The sequence below is a fragment of the Hordeum vulgare genome, chromosome 4H (assembly GCF_904849725.1).
Source record: "Hordeum vulgare subsp. vulgare chromosome 4H, MorexV3_pseudomolecules_assembly, whole genome shotgun sequence".
NCBI lineage: Eukaryota > Viridiplantae > Streptophyta > Magnoliopsida > Poales > Poaceae > Hordeum > Hordeum vulgare.
The window spans coordinates 551,862,321-551,875,765 of NC_058521.1; positions in this window are offsets into that span (position 1 = coordinate 551,862,321).

Below are 13,445 nucleotides of genomic sequence, written 5' to 3' on the forward strand. Positions count from 1 at the left end.
GCATATGAAAATGCCAAGTTGTTCAAAGAAAAGGTTAAGAGGTGGCATGATAAGAGGATACAAAAGCGTGAGTTCAATGTAGGTGATTATGTCTTGCTATATAATTCTCGTTTAAGATTTTTTGCAGGCAAGCTTCTCCCTAAATGGGAAGGCCCTATATTGTTGAGGAAGTATATAGTTCTGGTGCTATCAAGATCAACAACACGGAAGGTAATTGTCCGAGAGTTGTAAATGGGCAAAGAATCAAGCATTATATCTCACGACCTCCCATAAATGTTGAAAGCAATATCATCAATACCATAACTCCGGAAGAATACCTAAGGGATATTTATCAACCTGTTTCAAACTCCGAAAACAAAGAGGTATGTGATTCGGTAAGAAAACAGACTCCGAAACTTTTCGAGTAGGAATTTTTCTCCGTTTTTGAATTTTTGAAAAAATAGAAAAATTGGAAGTAGTCCGGAAAGCGCGCGAGGAGGCGAAAAGCCTGCCAGGTGCGGGCCCACCCCCTGGCCACGCCTGGGGGCTTGTGGCCACCTCGTGTGCCTCCCGGACTCCGTTTTCGTGCGGAGTACTCCTTCTGGTCTGGAAAAAATCATTATATATTCTCCCGAAAGGTTTGACCCTCGTAACACGCAAATTTCCTCTTTTTCGTTTCGAGCCTGTTTTCTACCGCAGATTTAGAGCAAGATGTCATCCCAGGAATCTGTGGGGGAGAACAATCTCCCTCAAGTCTATGGAGAAGTAAATGCTGATTTGAAAAGAATGGAGGCCAAGGAAAGGCTACCTAAAGAAACCAAGGGCAAAACTAAGGAGAAGAATCAGGCGTGGGACGAAGCACAATCTGTGTTCAACAAGGAAGAAGTTGAAGAAGTGGATTTCCTCCAACCCTACCTCCACCTATTGTCTCCATCCTTGATTGAACTCTTGAGGTTTTGTGAAACAACTCGTGCTCGCAATACTTATCTCACTCATGAAGTTGTTTTGCTGGAGAAACGTATCACAGATCTCCAAGGTATAAATCAAAGATTAATGGCCCTCTTGGAATCAAAGATTGCAGCAACTCCACCACCATCGCCGCCAAAGGAACACAACTAAGCATGGGTATGGGCAATCCCCTTGGCTTGTGCCAAGCTTGGAGGAGTTGCCCCGGTATCGTATCACCATCACATCTTTTGCCTTTACCTTTGTTTTAGTTTGTTCCTCTTCAGTTTTCTTTTTCTCTAGTAGATTAAAAGTCTTAGTGTTTTAGTCTTGAGTTTTGCTTTGTGTCACCCCCGATGTATTCGAGCTCGTGAGCCATATAATAAAGAGTGTCCTAGTTGAGGACTTTGCCTCTTTCCATGATCAAAAGAGTGAGAAAAGAACAAAAGCATGAAAGATCATGTAATGATCTTATGGGAAGTGATGGCTTCACATATAAAAAGAATGTTGATTGAAACTTGTTGAGGGTAGACAAACGTAGACCTTGGTCATTGTTGCAATTAACAGGAAGTGATAAAGAAGGAGAGGTTCACATATAAATACATCATCTTTGACACCATCTATGATTGTGAACACTCACTAAACTATTGCATGCTTAGAAGTAGATGTTGGACAAGGAAGACAACATAATGAATTGTGTTTGATTGGCTCCGAACAATGTTATATGATTAGAGATCCCTTAGCATGTGACGATTGCTTCCACCTCATATTATCCAAAACTCCCGCACCAAGTAGAGATACTACTTGTGCATCCATAAACCTTCAACCCAGTTTTGCCATGAGAGTCCACCATACCTACCTATGGATTGAATAAGATCCCTCAAGTAAGTTTTCATCGGTGCAAGCAATAAAAATTGCTCCCTAATATGTATGATCTATTAGTGTGTGGAAAATAAGCTTTGTACGAACCTGTGATGAGGAAGACATAAAAGCGACAGACTGCATAATAAAGTTCTTTATCACAGGAGGCAATATAAAGTGACGTTCATCCGCACTAAGAGGACACGCATCCAAACCTCTAAAGCGCATGACAACCTCTGCTTCCCTCTGCGAAGAGCCTATCTTGTACCTTTACTTTTTGCCCTTGAAAGAGTCATGGTGATCTTCACCAATTCCTTGTTTCGCCTTTATCTTGGCTAACATCATATGCTACGGAAAGATCTATATTCATATGTCAACTTGGAGGTAAGCATTCATGAATTATTTGACATTACCCTTGAGGTAAGCAGTTGGGATGCAAAACTATAAGCCCCTATCTTTCTCTGTGTTCAGCTGAAACTTTGATCTCATGAGTACCACGTGAGTTGTAGAATTTGTTGAGAACGGAAAGATGATTGAGTATGTGGATTTGCTTTACAAGCTCTTATTTGACTCTTTCTGATGTTGTGATAAATTGCAATTGCTTCAATAACTAAAGGCTATCGATTGCTAATTCTTGGTAAGGTTCTTGATCCATACTTTACTTTGTGAAGGAATTGTCACTTTAGCATGAGAGATTATATGTTGGTATTGCTATTCTGATCATGATCATGATGCATGTATGTTCGTATCTTGTTTTGTCGACACCTCTCTCCCTAAACATATGGGCATATTTATTGAGCTCGGCTTTCGCTTGAGGACAAGCGAGGTCTAAGCTTTGGGGAGTTGATACGTCCATTTTGCATCATGCTTTCATGTTGATATTTATTGCTTTTTGGGCTGTTATTTCACTTCACGGTACAATACTTATGCCTTTTCTCTTTTATTTTGTAAGGTTTACATGAAGAGGGAGAATGACGGCAGCCGGAATTCTGGCCTGAAAAAGGAGCAAGTTTGAGATGCCTATTCTGCGCAACTCCAAAAGCCATGAAAATCAACGTGGATTTTTTTGGGAATATATAAAAATACTAGGCCGAAGAAATGCCAGAGGGGCGCCAGCAGGTGTCCACAAGCCTGCTAGGCGCGGCCACCCCCTCGCCGCGCCTAGGGGGCTTGTGGTCTCCCTGCTGGCCCACTGGCTCCCCTCTTCTGCTATATGAAGGGTTTCGTTCTGAAAAAATTCAGGAGGAGGCTTTTTGGAGGATTCGCCGCCGCCATGAGGCGGAACTTGAGCAGAACCAATCTAGAGCTCCGGCAGGACGATCCTGCCGGGGAAACTTCCCTCCTGGAGGGGGAAATCGTCGCCATCGTCATCACCAACACTCCTCTCATCGGAGGGGACTCATCACCGTCAACATCTTCATCAGCACCATCTCATCTCCAAACCCTAGTTCATCTCTTGTAACAAATCTTCGTCTCGCGACTCCGATTGGTACTTGTAAGGTTGCTAGTAGTGTTAATTACTCTTTGTAGTTGATGCTAGTTGGATTACTTGGTGGAAGAGTTTATGTTCACATCGTTGATGCTACTCATTACCTCTCTGGTCATGAATATGATTATGCTTTGTGAGTAGTTACTTTTGTTCCTGAGGACATGGGATAAGTCATGCTAATAGTAGTCATGTGAAATTGGTATTCGTTCGATATTTTGATGTGTTGTATGTTGTTTTTCCTCTAGTGGTGTTATGTGAACGTCGACTACATAACACTTCACCATTATTTGGCCGTAGAGGAAGGCATTGGGAAGTAGTAAGTAGATGATGGGTTGCTAGAGTGACAGAAGCTTAAACCCTAGTTTATGTGTTGCTTCGTAAGGGGCTGATTTGGATCCACTAGTTTAATGCTATGGTTAGACTTTGTCTTAATTCTTATTTCGTAGTTGCGGATGCTTGCGAGAGGGGTTAATCCTAAGTGGGATGCTTGTCCAAGTAAGGGCAGTACCCAAGCGCCGGTCCACCCACATATCAAACTATCAAAGTAACGAACGCGAATCATATGAACATGATGAAAACTAGCATGACAGATATTCCCGTGTGTCCTCGGGAGCGTTTTTCCTCCTATAAGACTTTGTCCAGGCTTGTCCCTTGCTACAAAAGGGATTGGGACACTTTGCTGCACCGTTGCTACTTTTGTTACTTGTTGCTTGCTATGAATCATCTCACCACACAACTACTTGTTACCGATAAATTCAGTGCTTGCAGATATTACCTTGCTAAAAACCACTTGTCAGATCCTTCTGCTCCTCGTTGGGTTCGACACTCTTACTTATCGAAAGTACTACGATAGATCCCCTATACTTGTGGGTCATCAAACCTCTGTGTCAATGATTCATATAATCCCGTATACCATTCCCTTTGTCCTTCGGTATGTTACTTGCCCGAGATTTGATCATCGGTATCCCTATACCTATGTTTGCTAATGGTTTAAATCATGCATCGTTTGTAGGTTCAGTCGAAGGAACAATCAGGATATATCGGATTGGGAGAACAAACACCATCACTGGATAACATTGTGGAATCAGAGAGAGACGTTAGTTGACTCAGAGAATAGACCCCACAATGATTCAGCCTACCAGAAATATCTTGTGTGGTATGGGCGGCGTTATCGGTTGAAGCTTAAGCCCGGTTGGACTATGGAAGAGTGGTCCGAGTTGGTGTCGGAAGATCCATCGGTTGCAGAAGGGTATCATGCCTTCAACATGGTTGTGCGAGAGACCGGAGGGAGTCAAGTTGACTATGCACCCATGCATGATGAGCTCGTAAGTGAATGAATCAGAACCAACCAGCATTACATTGTCTTCTTCAATTCTGAATGTTTGTTGTGTTAATGAATTTAAGGGCAGAGAGTTCCTTATGTGCGTGAACGATGCCAATGTAGAACTAGGTCATCCCCCAAGAGGTGCATTGTCTGAGAGAATTCTTAGGACCACGGTGGAGGTATGACCATGTTTACAAATGTTTATCTTAATGGATTAGTTATTTGCGTCTAACATAGTGTTTTGTGTTGCCTCAGAAGTTTAAGGCAAGGTTCCACAAAGTGGGAAGCTATGCTTTCTTGCCGCGGTGCTCAGTCCATGGACGTGTTTACATCTGGTACTAGCAGCTCCTCTAGAGCTCGATGTCATCATCTGACCATCGATGACACAAAAGAAGAGGAACAAATACAAGAGGAGACGGCACATGAGCATGAGGTAGATATTGATGCTCCACAACCGTCACAGCCGTCACAGTCCACGAAGAAGAAGACACCACGTTCGGTGAGAAAGAAGACATTTAATTCTCAGTTTTGTAGTCCGGAGTATAATCGTAAGGTTTTGCCTAAGGGGATGCGGTATATGGAAGAAGAGGAAGAGGAGGAAGAGGAAGAGGAGGAAGATATAGAAGAGGAAGAGGAAGAGGGAGAAGAGGAGTCTAGGGAAGAAGAGGAGGAGGAAGTGCCTACAAGAAAGGGGAAAGCCACGAAGAGAGGAAGAAGGAAGTGAAGTGAAGTGCACTTGATATGTTACTAGCAAAAGGGCCCGTGCGTTGCAACGGGAGAAAAAAATACGACACGCTTTTAATCTTTTTATAATCATTTTGATTTATTAAAATAATAAGCTAACTAACTAATGTAGTCAGTCCTATCCTATTTTGTTGAGAAATCAACCCGTCCATTGTTAATTCCACCATGATGAGAAATTGAGCGGGACAAGCAAAGCAAAACAAAGAGGCTACATGAATTGATCAATGGACTGTTATCTTATTTCACCCATGGGGTAGAGAATGTGGGATCAGATCACAAACTGACGGTGGTGTTCCATTCTCTGTCTCTACAACAATACAATCTTACATTCAATACATTCATTCATCAGCAAACAAATCCCCACAAAATAAAATTTCTTGCCGGTCCTTGGCACACAGTTGGAGGCATGGGGAGGGGATCTCACCACATGATGAGTTCCTGTCGGAGGAGGGGATACGATGAGGGGAGCAAGGGTTAGGCGCCTCTATCTAGCCATAAGGAGTCGTCGTTGCCGCGCCATAACCTCAGAGTTCTCCGTGTGAGCCATGGAGGCCCGCCTCCACCAGCAAGTACTTCACTCCGCCGCGCCTTATCCGCGCGCCGCCGCCGTTCTGCATCGAGCAGACACATCATCCCCAGTCATTGTAGCTGTCGCGTTGATTTGATCCAGAAGCTGTGTTCGAGCGCCGAAACGGGGGCAGCAAGCGGACAGAGGTACGACCACGGAGGCGGGTGGGTTGAGATCGACAACAGTGGTGGTTGAGGTCGGCCGCGGCGACGAGTGGTGTGGCAGCGGCCTGGGCACAGGCCAGGATGGACCAGGGTCGACGCGATGCGCTCGAGCGCCGCAACGGAGGCAGTGAGCGGGGAGAGGTACGGCCGCGGAGGCGGGTGGGTTGAGATCGGCAGCGGTGGCGGTTGAGGTCGGCTACGGCGGCGAGTGGTGTGGCGGCGGCCTGGGCACAGGCCAGGGTGGCCCAGGATCGACGGGAGGAGGCGATGCGTACGGGTATAATTTTTGCAGCGAATCATTTTTTTCCTTTTGCATTGCAGATAAATGATGAAGCGCTGGTTGAATAATAAAAGTTATAGGTTTTTTCTATAAAAATGTCGCGGTGTGTTTTTTGATGGAAGCAATAGCCTCTTTATTATATATATATAGAGAGAGGTATAGATATAGATATAGATAGCAAAAGGGCCCATGCGTTGCAACAGGAGAAAGAAATACCACACGCTCTTAATTTATAAAAAATGGTCTATAATCCGAGAATTTGTAGTTACAACACAAATAATGATGGTCTTATCCTACAAAAATGCAGTTCAAAATTTCACAGGTCTTCTATTTTAACACGGCTTGCATGTAGATTTAATACGTACAAAGAATCAGTCAAGTGACCTTCAGTTTCATCTCTAATCCTGATTTTGTTGACGTGTTCATCCCCAACCCGGATGAGTACCGGTATGAAAGAAAGACGTATAACGACTTATTTATTAAGATTGCACCCTAGATAGTATTTTTATTAAACATTTAACAGATAAAATAATATCATATTTAAATTCTACATATTTTTCTAATCAAATTCCATATATAATATGTTAAATTTGGAGTTACGGTTTAAAAGATATGAGTATTTTTAAAAACAATTAATATATACTACGAGTTTAATGTCACAAACAGTAAGGTTTTTTTTTGTAAAATCACCTCGGTGGGTTTTTCGACGGAAGCGATAGCCTCTTTATTATTAGGTAAAGATCTTTAATTTGTGAACCTGTCGTGAAGTGAACTTGTCGTGTAGTGAACACCTTATGTTATCTTGAATTCGTGAACTTGTCGTGTAATGAACACCTTATGTTATCTTGAATTCGTGAACTTGTCGTGAAATGAAATGAATGCACGTGTTATGCTATCTTTAATTTGTGTACTTGTTATGTAGCATAATAAGAAGAATTAACAAAAAATGGATGAATCGGAGGAGAATACTACAAGGAACAAAGTTATGGAAATATTTATGTTAGGGAATCACCTTTTCGCGAGGATTCGATGGGGGTCTTGAGGGGAAGGAGATAGGAGGATATCAGAATGGAAGCAGCAAGCTCGGGGTGAATTATTGGGGAAAGTGAGTGTGGTGGGACCCGCACCAACACTCCACCACATATACCAGCAGGGTTCAGGAACCAGACGCGAGGCTTCCTAGCGTGTGGTGGTGTGGCCAGGAGGGCCAAACGCCAGAGTGCCTTGCGTCTGGGTGTGCAGCAAAACACCGGTAGGTTTGCACTAAATTGAAGCACCGAGACGCCTGGGTTCCTAGCGTCTGGTGGAGTGGCCAAGAGGGCCAAACACGAGAGTGCCTCGCGTCTGGGTGTGCACAAAAACATCAGTAGGTTTGCACTAAATTGGAGCACCGAAACACCAGGGTTCCTGGCGTCTGGTGGCGTGGCCAGGAGGGCCAAACGCCAGAGTGCCTAGCATCTGGGTGTGCACAAAAACACGAGTAGGTTTGCACTAAATTGGAGGACTGAGACGCCAGGGTTCCTGGCGTCTCGTGGCGTGGCCAAGAGGGCCAAATGCCAAGGTGCCTGGCGTCTGGGTCTACAGAACTTGTGTGCAACAAGTGTGCTAACTTGAAGTGCGTGTGTCCAAAAATTACGGCAACTTTGTTCTCACATCAGAAATAGTCTCGGCAACAATAAGTTCGCATACATAGTCTCGACAATGATAAGTTCACCACACATTTGGTTCACATACATAGTCTCACCCGTGAACCTCTTAGTTCTCCTTCTACCCTTGGTCTCCACCATCAAAAGAGGGTCTGGCTTAATATGGGTGCCATGATACTCAAGCCATTGTGATTGGTCTAAGAAAGGACGATACGGGGGATCCCATGTCAACCTAGTAGCTTCCACATGGAACTCTTGCATCCGCACGGTTTTCCGATCGCAAACTGCTATGTGTGTCGCCTTCGCCGTTGTTATCAAATGTGAGCATGGCCAATGATACTTACCAGGCCTCTCACACTGGCACCACCGTGTCTTGAGGTGCACCTCAAATGCAGCACCACCATATGAATGGATGTCACGTGTTGTGCCACGTGGCTCGTCGACTTGATATTTCATTTCATTTCTGTCGAATGTGATAATTTGTTGTTGCGAAGACTTAATTGCTTGTAACTGAAGCCATTCATGAACCTTCGCCGGATAATCCATTTTCTCACCTATCCACTTGGTAGTCTCTTCCAAATGACTCTGAAAGTATTCATTAAGCTTGAAGAATGTATACTCCACTATTGTTGTCACTTGTAAGGAACGAGCACCCTTGAGCACGTTGTTGAAACATTCAACCAAGTTGCTCGTCATGTCGCCATACCGACTTCCTCCATCATCATGATCCTGTGCCCACTTGTGATTCTCGCTAAAATTCCTGCTTAAGAATTCTTTTCCCCGTTGTTCACCGCTGCAAATAGTTTGTTGTACCGAGCATCGAAAGCTTGGGTGGTGAAGGCCACGCATACATGGGTAAGGTATTTACTTAACTCCTTGCTCTTACATGCACGGTAAAAGTTGGCATCGAAATGCCTCATGCACCATCTGTGGTGAAGCTTTGGATAGCCTGGAATAACAATGTCCACTGCCTTGAGTATGTCATGGTGCCGGTCTCATATGATGCATACCTCCCTATCAACAATCACCTTGTGCCTCACATGACGCATGGACCACTCCTAGTTGTCTTGGTGCTTGAAAGGCACCAAAGCAAATGCAACTCGCAACACATTGTCGTTCAACGAGTGGGCCATCGCTACCATTAGTGTGCCCTTGTATCTGTCGGTCAAGAAGATGCCATCTACAGACAAGACCGGACGACAATGCTTAAATACTTCCACACATTGTCCATAACTCCAGAAGGCACGGTGGAACACTCTGTGGTTATCATCTACGACATGATACATGCCCGGGTTCCTATGTGCAATTGCTCCCAACAATCTGGGGAGCTGGTTGTATGCTTCTTCGTAACCACCATACAACATCCTAATAGCATTTGCCTTGGCCCTCCATGCCTTCCCATACTTGACTTCATAACCATATAGTTTTTTCACCATCCTCATGAGAAACCTCACTTTGACAGTGGGATCAATAGCTATGTCTTTCATAAATTTGTATCCAAGGTACTCGAACGTGAGCTGACGATGTGTTGTATGTCCTCGTTTCTTTGGTGGTTTGCAAAAATGAGTGGGAACATAACTTCTTAACACCCATTCTCCGGTTTCTTCTAACTTTCTTGCACGAACCTTCCATGGGCATCCTTCATCTCCTTTCTCACAATTCACGGTGTAATGCAAATTTATGTCGGAGAGCTCAACATAAAATGGCATGTGGTTCCGAATGGCATAGTCAAACAACCAAACCTTAATGTCATCCAAAGTTAGAGAAACTTCACTCCTTTCTTCAAATAAGCATTCTCGTCCTCATCCACATCCCTTGGTTCAACTGGATCACGGCAAGGTGTTGGCTCAATCACCGTGTTTCTCATGCCACCGTCAACTATGGCTTTATGAGCGAGGCTGAGATCTCGAACCAAGCGTGTTCTTTTCTCCAAACCGGTCAACTCGAAATGAATTTGGTTTTCCTCCTTTGTGAATCCATCCTCGTCCAATTCTTCCTAAGGACCTTTGTCATCTGAGTCATACCCATATAGACGCCTAAAAGGTAACTCACAATCCATATCCTTTTGCACTATGTACGCATCCAAGTTACCAACATCAATACCATGAAACCCTTCCTCTACTTCATCCAAATCAACATCGGCATCACCATCACCATCCTCTTGAATTATTTTCTCAGTAGCAATCACATCAACTTCATTTGCTTGGCTAGTTGGTGGTTGGCTACAAGCATTACGGCCATACAAATCAACCTCATTTTCTTGGCTAGTTGGTGGTTGGCTATAAGCATTGGAGGCATCAATCACAATCATATCCTCAACAAAAGGCGCACTTCTCCTCTCGTTCATTGGGGAAGAGACAGGTCGGTTCAAGTTAATTGCAAACCGAGGAGCTTCAACCTTGGTGTCAAATAGTTCAAGTGACTTGTCTTTTGATTAGGAAACTTTTTCCTTGTCCACATCCCAATGCAAGCTAGAGGTGATAGGCATACTTTTCAAGCGACATTTGGCTCCAACTCCAACATCATACCTTCCTATTAACTTAACACCATCATTGGGATTCATCCACTCTAAGACATGCCTCACTTTTGCAACAAGCTCATCATAGCTAGGACTTGTATAAAAAACAATTGCTTCCTCATCCGCGTCGGCATTGTTAGTCAAGAATGCCTCCTTGTCCATATAATGAACATTAACAAGTCTCCCCATCTAAAGACACCATGAATGAATTAAACACATCAATAACAATTGTGGGTTGTCTAAATTATTTAAGATACACTAATGACACTAGTTAAGATACACTAATGACATTACCCTAAACACTATTTAACCCTAAACTAAAAACTTTCTCTCATGAAGCTAATATTTATAGCTACAACAAGCTCATCCATATTACCAAATATAAAACAAGCTAACCCTAAAAGACACCAAAATTAGGGGAAAAGGCATGAACTAGGGTTTCTCCAAGATTTAAAAAATATGTGCAAATAACAATATTTAAGCAAAAAAATTGGATGAATCAAAGGAGATTACCACAAGCAACAAGGTGATGGAAAGATCCACCGAAGGAAACCACCTTTTGGAGAGGATTTGAGGGGGGTTGAGGTTTGGAGAGAGAGGGGAAGATGAGAGTAGGAGGAGAAAGCTCGGGCTGGATTGGGGAGAGTGAGTGGGGTGGGTCCCACCCACTCTCCCGTGGGTTGTGTAAGTTACCCGAGCGAGACGCTAGGGTGCGTGGCGTTTGGGGTCTGGCGACCAAGCGTCGGGATCCGTGGCGTCTGGCCCCTTTGCCACGTCAGCTGTTCAACGACGGTATGGATCGAGTGGGCCCGTACCAGACGCCATGGTCCCTAGCGTCTCCCGTGCAATCCAGACGCCACTGACGTTCGCGTCACGTAAAGAGGTTAGATTTGTTTTTTTGTGAAACTCAGGTCAAATCTGGATTTTGTTTGTCATTAAGGTCAAAACACAAAAATTGTCCCCTCATGCCCCGTCACTACTTTTGCTCTGCTGCCAGTGTTGCTGCTCTGCTAGCCGATGCTCATGTCGCATCGTTGTGTGCTGCTTACTAATTAATTTAGCTACTATCCATGACAGCTGGGTCCTAGTGGGCCTTTGACCAGTCAACCATGAACCAGTCAATGCTAAATGGGAAGTTGACCAAGTCATCTGGCCCCATCTTTCATACACTGGTTGGGTACACTTCTCGGTATCCATGGCCATTTTCCTATTTTAAATTCGAATTTATATTAATCCAGTAAATTCAATAAATCAATAAAACTTCAGAAAATTATATAAAATAATCCAAAATCCGAATGAAAAATTTTGTACATGAAAGTTGATTAGAAAAATTCCATGAATCTGAATACGTTGTCCGTTCAGCTGTCACGCGTCCCTAGCATAGCGAACATGAAACTTTTCCCTCGTTTGCGCATGTCCGATAGTAGCCAGAGATCCGGAAAATATTGTCATATATTTTCCTAGTGCGCCCACGACGTATAATATTGTGTTAGCTCATGCCTAGCCTAGCCCTGCATATTGCAATGTTATGCATCGTGTTGCATCTATGCTATTATATTTATTGTTTCTCCCCCCTCTTCTCTCTGGTAGACCCCGAGACTGACGCTGCTGCCGGGTACGACTACCCGCGTGACGACCAACCCTTTGCCGCAGAGCAACAAGGCAAGCAAACCCCCTTGATCATTCCTATATCGCCTATTTCTTTCTCCCTCGTGTTTGCATTAGATTTTGCTACTATTGTAGTTAGCTCCTATATCTAATGCATAGCCTGTTTTTGATGAACTGCTACTTTAGTCTACCGCACTTTAAACTCTTTAGTATAGGTGGAGCAGTGATCCCCATTTACCCCCCCTTAGTCTAGTTGCCGTTGCTTTTCTTCAAGTCTCGATCATCTCATCGACGAGCCAAGACCCGTCACATCACTCACACACACCCTTAGTTGTCTGACACTTCAGAGCTACTATCGAGTACCGAGGGTGACACCTCGATACGTACTCCTGGTGTTAGCTTTGTAGTGTAGTTGACCTGCGGTGGTTCTCGAAGGGTGTTTCCTCGCTCGTCACCTTGACGGTTACATCGTTCGGAATCCATCGAGGGTGATACCTCAGATCACTCTGATGTTAGAACCACACGATTACTTGACTGTGCTATTGGGAACATGAAAGGTGTGTTGCGGGTGGATTCCCACATGAATGTGGCGAGGCGTGGCGGGGCAGTATGGGCCTTGCCACACATGCTCGAGATTAATTAAAATGCTAATGGATTTGGGTATTTGATCTGAGTTGGTCGGAAGACCTTTTCGCACTAACCTTCACGTGAGGGAAGTTATGGGTACTCGACATCGTGGTATCAGCCGAAGCTCTTCAGACGTCAGCAGTGGAGCGACGCGCGCCCGAGTGGCCCGGATAAGCATCGTTCTTGTATAAGAGGTGCCACGATTGACATTGGCTGCCCTCGCATCATGCAGGAGCATAAAGGGTGATGGGCCCATGACCCCTGTGCGCTTAGGATTTAGACCGACGGGCTGGCCTCTCTGTTGAGCTTAGGTAGGGATGTGACGTGTTGATTTTCCGAGGCCGAGCATGACCCAGGAAAGTGTGTTCGGCCAGAGTTTATCAAGCGTGTTGGGTACTGTGGTGCACCCCTGAGGGATGAAAAATTAACTATTCGGATAGCCGTGTCCACGGTTACAGGACGACTTGGAGTTGTGCACCGATCTTATACAACTTCAACTATTACTTAACTCGAATGTTGCTTCAAGATTGCTTTCTCGGAGGGAGTCGAGGATGAATATCATGGTGTGACCTTAATTAATTTTGTTGAAATAATATGACTATTTAATTGTGTTACTTGCTCTATTCTCGTCTATTGCTGCAAGACGCTGAAGATGTTAGTCTTCGATAGGACTAGTTCCCCCTCTCTATTCT